Here is a 14,318-nt window from a genome sequence, read left to right on the forward strand (position 1 = left end):
ATGTTCTCAGTGATGCCGGATTCCACGGGCTCTGTTGCAGCTGGCATCATGTTGTTGAGAACCTTCTCCTCTGTCGGGCTAAAGAGATGCAGGCGTCCTTGTCCCAGGCTGTTTCTGCTCTGCTCCCTTCCAATGTGTGCCACCTTGTCCTGCAAGAGAGAGGGCAGAATAGAGGGCAGAATGTTAGTGCTTGTATAGCACTGGTGTTTGGGTGATGTGCCTGCCATAGTTGAAAAGCTGGAGGTATGTGGAGGCTCCAAGTGGTAGGTATGAGACTGGTAGCTGTTTCAGGGTGAGGTGGTGTATCTGGATGTTAGGCATGAGTCCTGAGAGTCAAGGGGTGCTTTTGGGTGTGTGATAGGGGTGTGGTGATTTATACAGTGTGAAAGACTGGTGGTGTGGTAGGTAGATGTCATGTGAAGATGCATTCAGTGACCTGACTACCTGTTTGTCATCATTAGACCTAGACCTTTATTGGCACCACTGTCAGGTCCTTGGGTCCAGACTCTGGCACTTGATGTCCCTGACCACCTGCTCTCACTCCACTCTGAGGGTGGTCTTTGAGGGCCCCCTGCCCTTGCACAGAATCATGGCATCTCTCCTCTTGCCCACCTCAACCAGTAATGCCTCAGTATTCCATCCATCACCCTACATAAAAAGAAAAGAATAATAATTGTAAAGAAGCTAGAATACATCAAATGTCACAGCAAATGGAAAAGCAAGGCTAAGATCTGCCAGATTGACAACATGGCAGTTACAGATTTCTAAACCTTTTATCCATAATTTCACAGGTTTTATCTTGTTTTCTATCTTTACCCCTATTAGTTGGCACTTAATAATTATAATTCTTCCTTGCTAAGGGCTTTAGATAGCATGAGTCACTCATGACTATGCTTCACTCTTGGCCATTGGATGTTTTGGTTTCTGTGAGAAGGCAATATTCAATCTTCCCATCAGTCTGTACCTAAAATGGTTCCCTATTCTTTTGTGCAGTTCTTGCTCCAACATGCTACTAGGAACAATCACCCAACTGAAGTACACAGACTGTAGTGATAGACGGCAGCTAATTAGTCATCATAACCAAGGTACACACCACAAGACCTTCCCAACAACAACAACAACAACAACTTGTATTTCTGTAATGCCTTAAATGCAATAAAACATTCAAAGGCACTTTACAGGAGCATTATAAAACAATGTATGACACCAAGTCACAAAAGGAGATATTAGGTCAGATGACCAAAAGCTTGGTCAAAAAGGTAGGTAGGTTTTAAAGAGTGTCTTAAAGGAGGAAAATGAGGTGGAGAGGTGTCAGGGCTCAGGCAACTGAAGTTGCGGACACCACTGGTGCAGCAATTTAAATCAGAGATGCACAAGAAGCCAGAGTTGTGGGGCTGCAGGGATAGAGATAGGGAGGGTTGAGGTCATGGAGGTATTTGTAAACAAGGATGAGAATTTTAAAATAAAGATGTTGTTTCACCGGAAGCCAATGTAATTCAGTGAGCATTGGGGTGATAGGGGAACAGGGCTTGATGTGAGTTAAGACACGAGCAGCAGAGTTTTGGATGACCTCATGTTTACAGAGAGTGGAGTGTGGGAAACCAGCGAGCAGTGTTTTGGAATAGTCAAGTGTAGAGATAACGAAGACGGGAATGAGGGTTTCAGCAGGGGTGAAGTCAGGTGATGTTATGGAGGTGCAAAAGGCAGTCTTAATGATGGCACAAATATGTGTTCCAGAGGCACTTTACAGGAGCATTATAGAACAAGTTCATCTCTATGTTGCAAACAGACTGGCTTAATCGCAGATTGTTGCCAGGGAGAGGGATAGAGTCAGAAGCTAGGGAACGGAATATGGAGCAGGGACACAAAACAATGGCTTCACTCTTCCCAGTATCTAATTGAAGGAAATTTCTACTCATGCATTACTGGATGTCAGATAAGCAGGCTGGAGGAGTCAAGAGAAGTGGTGTTGAGGTAGAGCTGTGTCATCAGCATACATGTGAAAACTAACAACATGCTTTCGGATGATGTCACTGAGGGGCAGCATGTTGTTGAGAAATAGGACCACACCAGAGGTAACGGTTTGGGACCAGGAAGAGAAGCCATTGTAAGTCATTATCTGGCTACGATTAGATAGATAAGAATGGAACCAAGTGAGAGCAGTCTCACCCAGCTGGAAAACAATGGAGAGGCATTGGAGGAGGATGGTGTGGTCAGCCATGTCAAATGCTGCTGACAGGTCGAGAAGGACGAGGAGGAAAAGTTTACCTTTGTCACAGTCACATGGGATGTAATTTGTGACTTTGATAAGAACTGTTTCGGTACTGTGGCAGGACAGAAAACATGATTGGAGGGATTCAAACATGGAATTCTGGGAAATATGGGAACGGATTTGGGAGGTGACAACACATTCAAGGACTTTGGAGAGGAAAGGGAGGTTAGAGATTGGATGGTGGTTTGCAAGGGCAGTGGGCTCAAGGGTTGTTTTTTTGAGGAGAGGGTTAATGACAGCAAGTTTTGAGGAGAGAACACCTGAAGAGAGAGAACCATTTACAATATCGGCTAACATGGGGACCAGGAGGGGAAGTTACCATCACATTTTCCTCTCTGCAAGCTCCCACAGCTGCGTGTCTGTTGTTATGCTTCCATTCAGGTCTTGGTGTAACCAGCATTTCAAGCCATAGGCCGTCCTGGGACTGAAATTGTGATTTACTGTCTGGGAAACATTGACTTGAAATGAGGTTCATTGAATATTGATATATAACAACTTAATATTTTTGTATGAAATTTCTTCATCTGCTATTTTAACAGAAGCAATAACTCATTTGAAATTAAGGGGGTTAATGTCCTGATTAAAGTAGTAGCCAAGTGAATTTCAGCCAAACAGTAAGCAGTTATTCACTAATTTTCAAAGAACCTAATTTCAATGCATGAATTTGATATTTCTTGCATGAATAGATCGGAGGCTTTAGCACAGTTTTCCCACAATTTAAAGCTGAAGCTGCAAGCTATAAATTTAACCTGAAGGTAATTGTGCTGTAATAAAGATTTTTTAAAGTGTTTTTAAAAATTTTTGCTCCTCATTTCATTACAGAGAAAAAAAATGCAATTATATTGATTATTAGTGAACAAAATAATTCTACACATGAAGCGTTTTTACATTAGATGTGTTAGCATCTAAAACAACAGTAGCATTTATACTTGTAATGCATGAAATTGTTCCAAAGTGTTCACAGAGTCACCATGAAAAAAAATGCAAACCAAGTCAAAGAAACAGATATCGAGATGGGTGGAGAAAAGCATGGCCAAAAAGGTGGATTTTAAAAAGGATCAAAAAGGAAAGAGGGAAGGGGAGAGGCAGAGGGGTTTGAAGAAGGAATTCCAGAGCATGATGCCTCGATGGCTGAAGGTATGGCCACCACTGGTAAAATGAAGAGAAGAGAAGATGCTACGAGGCCAGAGTCAGAGGAATTCAGAACACGGCACAAAGATTTATACAGAGATCCATGTAATAATGCATATACACTGAATATGAGTCTCTAATTAAGGACCTTTATTTGTCCTGATGATTACAATGTACAAACCTTAACGCTGTATAAAAATTTGCATCCGCCTGACTTTGGTGACAAAAGGAATTCATGAGTGCCTGGCAAAATGTTTGAAAAAGTGATATTTTGTTGTGATATTTAGATCGCCTTCTGTTTATTTGCATTAAGTACTTTGTTTTTCTCTTGAAAGTACTGTGTTTTTGTTTTCTTTTATGTAGCTAAAACTGACTTCCTTTCAATTTCCACCTAGTGTTCTGCAGAGTGAATTTAAATGACTGATTTACTAACATCGCTGATGTGTATTCAAAAATCTGATTACCCTGGCTGACGAGTCGATTTGAAGAGTTAGTTTCATCACACACTTCTTCCAAGTGTTAAGGATTTACTATGCGTTGGCATTGCTGTTTTTTTGTGTGGCTAAACTACACGTGAATACATAATCTTTAAATTTAATAATAAAAATATATAATAGATACTTTCTGATAACCAACTATAAATCTACTTAATCAACTTTTAATATTATTATGATCTTTCTGTAAAGGCATTAAGACATGAAGTATTCTCGCCATCAATGCCTGCAATTTGGCACTGACAAATAAAAATACAATATCAAGGAAATAACTAGGGTAGCCCCATTAGCTCCACCTTATATATCTTAAGGAAAATACATTGTGCCAGAATTTGCTGTCAAAATAATGATGAAACTAAAGATGATTGTTGTTTTTAATGCAAAAATGCTACAGCAACTTCAAATGAAGGGCAGATGAATGGTTAAACATGGATATCCAAATGTTGCTGTCTGAGATAAACCGCTCTGCCATTAACATCACGAAAACAGCATCTCGCTGCCTGCCTCACCGCTGAAATGCAGCCTGAAGTTGTTGTATTTGCACAGTTGTTGCTCGCCACAGAAAGACTTGTCTCTTTCAAGCTACATATCCTTTTAGCAATGTGATTTTAGTTAATGAATGCCAGTCAATCTCTCTGGTACTGAAAAAAAAACTATTACAAGCATGGAGTCTCATTCCTTTAGGCTTTAGTTTTTGATAGAGATTTTAAAAATGTTTAATTTGTTATCCTTTTTTTAATTTTCCTCTCTGTCTCTTTTTCTCTCTCTTCTAATCCAGTAATTCCCTCTTTTTATTTCCCTCTCTGTACCTGATTAACATTGAATTGTGCAAGAGCAAGTCTAACTAGCAGCACACACTGTTAGATGCCCTGCCACAGAACATTATGGTCCAATAGCTCAATTGGTATAATTCTGAGGCAGTAATTTTATATCTGAGTTAAAATGTTAGAAACCTCTCAAGATTTAATGATAGTTTATGACAGCATCTTATCTCCTCAGTGGTATCATTCCCTGCTAGCCACTCCAAGCTATTCAGCATTTCCTATCTGACACATGAAACTCATACAGATATGAATCTCATATAAGTTATCACCTTAGAGATAAGATATCATGCCATAGATAGTAATTCATTTAACATATGTTGGTTAATGCCTTTGTTAAAATAACAATCAAAATCATTTCATATAAATACATTAAGATGTTTTCACAGCATCGTTTCTAGGCTTAGACCAAGTCTTTGATACATGGTACCCTTGCCCGCTGGCCTACCTGTAGTCCACTCATACCTGGTGACTCACCACGTACTGATGCTGCCTCTTTATTACCCTCTGAAGTACATGCAGTGCCAGTATCTAAGCTGCTGGCTGCAAGTGTCAGATCAAGTGATGTTGCTTCTTCGTCAGCTGTGTGCTCTTGCTCGCGCTCTTCCTCATCAGGATGCATGAGCTGGCTAGGTTCTTGTATCTCTGAAAGCATAAATGCAGAAGGTGACAGTTGGGGTGAGGGAAGTGGGGTTGGGTGGAAAACAAAAGCTCCATGGTCACACCACCTGCAGTTTGCACTTTGCGCTAAATCAAGGCATGAGGGTGAGGTGGGATTTAAGAAGGTACATAAGGCAGGAACATACCATCATCCTAATATTCTTGGCCCGACAGATGCAATGATCTCAGTTACTGCTGGCCTAATAAGTCACAGCACTCTCTCCTCCAAAGGGCTCAGGAGATGTAGGCTTGTTGCTGCTGGTTCTGCTGTTCCCTCCTGTTATGTACTCGCTTGTCCTGCAAGAGAGGGAAACGTGTCTGTGAATGTGTTGGGATGTTTTTGAGTGATGTGTCTATCATAGCTGAATTGTTGGCAGCATGTGGAAGCTGTGAAATATGGGTGTAAGGTTTGCAGCAGTGGTAACTGTGTGAGGGTGAGGTGGAGTATCTGAATGTTTAGCATGAGTCCTGATTGTTGATGGTTCAGTGATGGGGATGTGGTACATCGAGCAGCATGAGAGTTTTGGTGGAGTGATTGGTGGGAGATGGCATTTGAAGATGCATTCACTGATCTTATTCTTTAAGAGGTGCAGACTGCTTTTAAGAAGAAGCTGTAAGTTGTGCTCGTCACACTCACACCTGGGACCCCTGCTGAGCTTGAAGACTGTCGGCAGTGAGTTTAGAACTGGGCTACATACTGCAGTCATGCTGATGAGCAGAATGAGCACAAAGTTTGACACTGCCTGCATCACCTTGAAAGTTTGTAGGTTTGCATTGTGAGCCTAGCTCCCGAAAACCAGCATTATCCAACTTTTAACCCAAAAATGTCCCCTTTAAAAGTCATAGATTCCAGCTCCACGCTTCTCGTCATTGTGTGCTCTTTTTTCCTGCAAGATGAAGGACAGCAGTTTCATGATTCCAAGGGTCCCCATCTGCATTGGATCCCATTGCACCACTTAACACTTTTCAAACTATTAATGCCATTGTGCTATTCTTATTTCTTCCATGAGTGGCAATGATGTTTACACATCCTTTCGTCACGAAGTTGACCAAGGCGCATAAGTCTCAGTGTTGGTGGACCTTATTATCCTCACATTATTGCAGTACGATGCCAACTGCGCTCACAACTTCTTCATGCATGTGGAGTTAACGGCACTCACCTTCCCAGACCGCCATTGAAGTGATTCTGGCACAGAATCCAGATCCTTGCTAAAACACTGCAGGTGGAGGCGTCCTGTGCCAGCTCCAGTCATGCCTGCATTGTCTGTGCTGCTGATCCCTCCTCCCACTGTCAGGAAACAAGATATACCTGTGGGCCCTCACTGCCTCCACCATGATCTTTAGACAGGAGTCATTGAACCTGGCAGCTATCCTTCCACACCATGCCTCCATCCTGCTCCTCCTTTTCTTTCCTCACACTCATCGCTATCAATCTTCATGCAGCCAAAGTCATGAATGGCAGGTGTCCTTTAAATCAGCGGCCAGACTTATATCTCCCACCTCCTGATCCCGCCCGCCGTCCCAAATTGGACAGCAAACATAGAGGCGGCATGTTAATTGGCCGCCTCGCGTAAGATCCGGCCTATGGATGAACATCACACACAGTCAATGTTGAGGTCCGGACATGGTTTTTTAGTTTTTTTAGTTTTAGAGATACAGCACTGAAACAGGCCCTTTGGCCCACCGAGTCTGTGCCGACCATCAACCACCCATTTATATTAATCCTACACTAATTCCATATTCCTACCACATCCCCACCTGTCCCTATGTTTCCCTACCACCTACCTATACCAGGGGCAATTTATAATGGCCAATTAACCTATCAACCAGCAAGTCTTTTGGCATGTGGGAGGAAACCGGAGCACCCGGAGGAAACCCATGCAGACACAGGGAGAACTTGCAAACTCCACATAGGCAGTACCCAGAATTGAACCCGGGTCGCTGGAGCTGTGAGGCTGCGGCGCTAACCACTGCACCACTGTGCCGCCCATTTGGTCCTGAACATTGATGTAAAACTAAGGCAGCAAGATACTGCCCAGAGTAAGAGGAAGCTGTGGCTGTTGTGAATAATCAGCTGCACTGAGTATTGAGTTTTTTTTCAATAAATATTACAGTTCCAGTCAGGATGGTCAACACATTGGCGATGCATTAAAAACAACCACAAAATGTGATTAGCCATTTCCATATCATTTTGGAGACAAAACCATTGCTATTTGTTTCCAGATGTGTTTTTAGAAAGCACTTTATATCTCATTGTGGCATTATCCTCAGGTCTGCTTTATATGTTTGAAAAGATTTTTATCGGCTGTGAAAATGAAAAAGCTGAACATCAGTAACCAACCAGGTAAAAATAAAATTACATTTTTACATGAAGGCTTACATCTTGTGTCCTTGTCCAAGCTGAATGTCAATTCTCACTGAATTATATTTTGGGGCGTGTATTGATTTTTTAAAAAATTTGTTTTTCTGGATTCATAGAACTGTTGAACCTATCTGGATTATTCAAATTCACATTTGAAGTCCTAATTCATGGCAGCAGGTTATGATATTAAGCATTAATGTAAATGAATTGGAATGAAATAGATGCATGATTTGAATCCCTGATGATTTTCTTCTTTGCAGGGTCAGTATAAGATCATGCAATAGCTAATTCCAGATTGCTAGGCACATGGCCAGTGTCAACATCAGTCAATGGCGCAAACAAATAAGTAGATCACTTTCAAATCGCAATTTGATCAACAGCAGCAGTGGTGCAGGCGTGTGTTCATGTCAGAACAACTCATTTATCAATCCCATCAATAATTTACAGTCTGTGAGCTCAGCTTGACAATATATAAGATTAGGAAAGTATAGGGCTAATTTTCAATCGGGATGGGAATTATTGATGCAGGGGCCAAAGAGGCTGACAAATTCTCTGGCCTCCTGAAATGCGGAAGCTTGAGTTACACGTGCTGAGTGTGACAGGAACGATGTCACTACTGGTAAGTGGGATACGAGGGTAAGACAATCCTTGGCAAGTTTGTTGTTCTAACTGTCATTGCAAAGGGCCTTGGTAGCCATCTCCATTAGAGTGAGAAAGAGTTGGTAATGTATAATTTAAGGGGCACTACTCCTCACACATGGGGCAAAATGAGGAGGCAGGCCTCCATGAACTACCACAGCTGGTATGGGGACTGAACCTACACTGTTGGCATTTATTCTGCATCATACACTAGCTAGCTAGCCAACTGAGCTAACTGATCCCCATCCCCAGTACTCTAAGCAGGGATTAATAGACACAAGTCCACCATTAGGGGAGGGGAGGGAAGCCCAGCTCATTGGGCCCAAGGTAATCTTGGAACACTCCAACTTTTCAATTATTTTTTATATAGGTGTTATCTGGACCTAGATCCATGCTGTTGTCAGTGCTTGTTGGTGGGCCTGAAACTGGGTGGGCCATAATTGGGCTGGTGCTAAAAATAGCATGTGTAACCCAATTATGTCATCAGGATGTAACACAACCATTTAAGTTCTGCTCCTGTTCATCAGGGGAGGGCAGTAACAGTGGTGGGGGGGGGGGGGTGCAAGAACACATTGGGAATGCTGAGTATACCACCCGCTCCCCCACCATCTTACCACCCACCATCCCAGCCTAAACAAGAGGACGCTCCGCTGCTAATTCTACACTTCAACTTGGTGCAGCAGAGAACTGAAAGTGACCACCACCTCTAGTCTGAAAACATAACCACCAGAAATCTACAACACCTCAACAAGTTCAATACTGCAAACATCCAGGCCTGTATCTTTAAAAGAGACTGTCCTGCTTAGAAGATTCAACAGGTTCAACAGGTTTACTGTAAACCATGAGCACCTACCGCATCTTGAACTCTTACCCTTTATCTTCTATCTATCTTCTCTTGAGAGTGCATGCGAGAGTGAATGCGTGCGTGAGTGGTGCTGTAAACATTTCAGGGAGTGAACATTGCTCAATAACTAGTTAATCTTCTGTTTTAAACCTATAAGAAGACTTGTCATTTGTATGTTTATTTGACCCCAAAAACACTCTGGGGCTAACTCATCATTTTAACCAAACACGATAGTGGTCATTTAGGAGGTAAACAGTGGCAACCACCCACACCCCTTACTGCCTGTCTGTAATAATGCACTGATTATACCTTTAAACATTTTTGAAGAAATGTAGAAGCAAAATCACAAGATAAACACTACTTAATAAGACTTTATTTAATTAAGCACTAAATGCAACTTCTTAGTGGATATTATTACTCTCTTCAAGACCAATTTAATATTTTCTGCATTATAGAACACATATATATTAATTATATAATGTGAATCAGAGGGGAAACTCTCTGCTGGTTGGAGTCATTCCTAGCACAAAGGAAGATGGTTGTGGTTATTGGAAGCCAATCATCTCAGTCCCAGGACATCACTGCAGGAGTTCCTCAGGGTTGTGTCTTTGGCCCAACCATTTTCAGCTGCTTCATCAGTGACCTTCCCTCCATCATAAGGCCAGAGGTGGTGATGTTCACTGATGATTGTATAATGTTCAGTACCATTTGCAACTCCTCAGATACTGAATCAGTCCGTGCCCATATGCAGCAAGACCTGGAAAACATTCAGGCTTGGGCTTAGAAGTGGCAAGTAGCATTCACGTCACACAAGTCCAGGCAATGACGATCTCCAATAAGATATCATCTAACCATCTCACCTTGACATTTACTGGCATTACCATCGCTGAATCCCCCAGTATCAACATCCTGGAGGCTCCATTGACCAGAAACTGAATTAGAGCAGTCACATAAACACGGTGGCTAGAAGAGCAGGTCAGAGGCTGGGAATTCCGTGGTGAGTAACCCATCTCTTGACTCTCCAATGCCGGTCCACCATCTACAAGCCACAAGTTAGGATTGTGATGGAATACTCTCCACTTGCCTGAATCAGTACATCTCCAACAATAATCAGGAAGCTCAACACCATCCAGGACAAAGCAGCCTGCTTGATCGGCACCCCATCCACCACCTCAACATTCAATCCCTCCATCACCAGCACACAGTGACAGCAGTGTGTCCCATCTACAAGATGCACTGGAGCAACTCACCAAGGTTTCTTCGACAGCACCCTCCAAACCTGTGACCTCTACAATCCAGAAAGCCAAGGGCAGTAGATGCATGGGAACACCACCACCTGCAAGTTCCCCTCCAAGCCACACACCATCATTACCTGGAAATATATTGTCGTTCCTTCACTGTTGCCGGGTCAAAATCCTGGAACTCCCTCCTTAACAGCACTGTAGGTGTACCAGCACAATACAGACTACAATGGTTCAAGAAGGCGGCTCACCACCACCTTCTCAAGGGCAGTGAGAACATAAGAACATAAGAAATAGGAGCAGGAATAGGCCATTCGGCCCCTCAAGCCGCCATTCAATAAGATCATGGCTGATCTGCCCCAGACCTCGACTCCTCTTTCGTCCCAGTTCCTCATAGCCCTCAACTCCCCAATATTTCAAAAATCCTCTTTAAATACTTTCAGCCTCCACAACTCTCTGGGGTAGAGAATTCCAGACATTCTTCAGAGAAGAAATTCCTTCGCATCTCAGTTTTAAATGAGTGCCCCCTTATTCTTTAACTAGGGATGGACAACAACTGCTGGCCTTGCCAGTGATGCCCACATCCATTGAAACAAATTTAAAAAAAGTATAATCTGCAACATTCTGATAAAAACTTTAAGATTTAACTGCAATATAATTTTCTTTCAAACACCATGCTCTCTGAATAGCTGTGTGAACACTGTGCAAATGCTAATATTTTGCCTGCCATCTGTCATATTCTGTCATAGTCCTATGTCCATTCTAACTGGTAGGGTTTTGGCAGTAATTTGTCACATTGTAAGATTTTAATTGTGCTCAATGTCATCAAACTGGCCATTTGTCTCTTGTAACTCAGACTTATCTCATCCCATTAGCAAATATAACGAGAAAGAAACTGTCAAAAGTGAAACAGATAAGTAGTATAAGTAAGTTTGCACAACCCTATCAGCTAGTACGCGCACACTAATTACAATCAATATGGTAGAACATTCTACACTATCCCAACACGGCCAATTGGCTTTGTTCCTTCAGTTTCATTATTGGAAGATTTCTGGTGTTACGATTTAAAGGCTATATATCAATGCAGAATCTTGCTATGCCTGTTCAGGAGCATGAAGCATACCAGCTGCCATGCAGTCAATACAATTATAATAATTATATTTTTCAACTGTTTGTTCTTTAAAGATATTCACAGATAATATCATTGCAGACATTCCAGAAGACACAAAACCTGCTGTGTTGCTGGATACTCCTGAATTATGCTCATGGCTTGCAAGTTTCAGCTATAAACTGGTAATAGTGGTCCACTTAAATGTTTTGGAACCAGATCAGAAATAAATAGAAAACAAAAATTCCAAATAAAAATTGTAAGGAATGATATAAATTAACAATTTATTTGTTGTATAATGTTAACGAGCCATATTAGAAATTAAATTACTTAGGATTGGCTAACAGAAAACAGAGTATGGATAAATGTCTGGATAAACCATATTAATGTTGGCAAACCATAACTAGTGAGGTGCCATAGGGATCAGTGCTGGAGCCTCAACTATTTACAATCTATATTTATGATTTGGATGAAGTGACAGAGTGTATTGCAGCCAAATTTGCTGACAATACAAAGATAGGTGGGAAAGCAAGTTGTGAGAGGACACAAAAAGTCTGCAAAGGGATATAGATAGGTTAAGTGAGTGGGCAAAAATTTAGCAGGCGGCGTTTAGTGTGGGAAAATGTGTGGTTGTCCACTTTGGTGAGAAGAATAGAAAAGCAAAACATTAATTAAATGGTGAGAGACTACAGAATGCTGTGGTACAGAGGGATCTGGACGTCCTGGTGCATGAAACACAAAAAAGTAGTATGCAGATACAGCAAGTAGTTAGGAAGGTAAATCGAATGTTGGCCTTTATTGCAAGGGGGATGGAGTATAAAAGTAGGTAAGTCTTGCTACAATTGAAAAGGGTGTTGGTGAGACCACTCCTAGAGTACTGCATATAGATTTGGTCTCACTATTTAAGGAGGGATATACTTGCATTGGAGGCAGTTCAGAGAAGGTTCACTAGGTTGATTCCTGGAATAAAAGGGTTGTCTAATGAGGAAAGGTTGAGCAGGCTGGGCCCATACTCATTGGTGTTTAGAAAAGTTAGAGGTGATATTATTGAAACATATATGATTTTGAGAGGGTTTGACAGGTTAGGTGTTGGGAGGATGTTTCCCCTTGTGGGGGAATCTAGACCTCGGGGCTTAGTTTCAGAATAAGGGGTTACCCACTTAAGATCAAGATAAGGAGGAATTTCTTCTCTCCAAGAGTCGTGAATCTTTGAAATTCTCTACCATAGAGAGCTGTGGAGGTTGGGTCATTGAATATGTTCTAGGCTGAGTTAGACAGATTCTTGAACCATGGTGCTGGTGGGGGGGGGGCGGAGGTCTGGTGGGGGGCAGGGTCAAGGGTTATAGGGAGTAGGCAGGAAAGTGTAATTGAGACAAAGAGCAGATCAGCCATGATCTTATTGAATGGCGGAGCTGGCTCGAGGGGCCCTATGGCCTCCTGCTGCTCCTATTCCTTATGTTCTTATATAGTTACATTCTCGATAAATGCAAACAAAAATAGTTTCAAATATATTCACTAATTCTTCACTTAAACATATGCTTGCGATAAAATGATCACATTCTGATCTTTTCGTTTCTGCAGTTTCTTTTATGTAGTTCTGAACCGGCTACATTATCCTCCTTACACTATCATACAGGATTAAGTGTGCCTTTGAGTTGATTAAAAGCCAAGCTAAGCTATTTAACTGGCTTAAGAGTGAAAAGGTTTAGTTGGATCAGAATATATCTTGCCACAGGCACAGGATCATAATGTTGACTGTCATTAATATTACTCAACATGGCCTAAAGAAAGTATCTTTTGCAACATGATTCTGAAATTTCCTTTCCTCTCACTGAGCCCAAATGCACCACTTTGTCATATATATAGCCAGGCATACTCAGGGCTGAACTTAATGAGTCCATCATGGGTCCTGGTGGTGGACCCGGAAGTGGGGGCCATTGCTGCTCATCACGTGTGCGGCCAGCAAACTTCGATTACAAAGCGGGCGGCAACTTTTCATAATGGAGGCCTGGGGCTCGTCCAATTACGCAACGCAGGCAAGCTCTGTGGCACTGAATGCTGTGTCACATGACTGTGGAGCCGGCGCTGGCACCCTATTTAAAGCCCTGACAGCTCTGCTTGCATTGCTGATTTTGAGAGATTTCCTGTTTGCCTGTTGCTCCTGGACCCGGTATGGTAGTAACTCCTGGACCGCCTCCCCCAACCATCCCCGGAGTAATACAGCGCATTATGGCAGAGACAAGATGCTGGGTGACCCCACGGTTTACCGATGCCTCCCTGGAGATTCTCCTCCACCCTGCAAGGGAAAGGCGGGTGGTCCTTTTCCCCAACAATAGCAAGAAGAGGTCCTCCGGCCTGACTAAGCAAGTCTGAATGGAGATCGCAGAGAAGGTAAGCAGCCTTGGAGTCACCCCCTGAACATGAGCGCAGACTAGTTGCTAATTTTTTTCCTTGAATCTGAAGAAGCAGAAACAAGGTGAGAAGCAGACCCCAACAGAGTATTGTTAGCAAAGATACAATTGGAACAGAGGAAGCTTGAATTTGAGGAAAGGGAAAAAGAGAGAGGCAGGAGAGGGAGAAAGAAAGATTCTTCCAGAAGGAAGGTGAAGACAAAGAGAGGCAGGAGAGAGAGACAAAGAACCTTCCAGAAAGAATGCGAAGAGAGAGAGAGCTGAGTTGGCTTGAGTTAACTAGGGGGCGACAGATTAATCCCAGTGAAAGCATGGCCAATATGGAGGAGCATAAT

This window comes from Heterodontus francisci, chromosome 1, assembly GCF_036365525.1.
Source record: "Heterodontus francisci isolate sHetFra1 chromosome 1, sHetFra1.hap1, whole genome shotgun sequence".
Taxonomy (NCBI): domain Eukaryota; kingdom Metazoa; phylum Chordata; class Chondrichthyes; order Heterodontiformes; family Heterodontidae; genus Heterodontus; species Heterodontus francisci.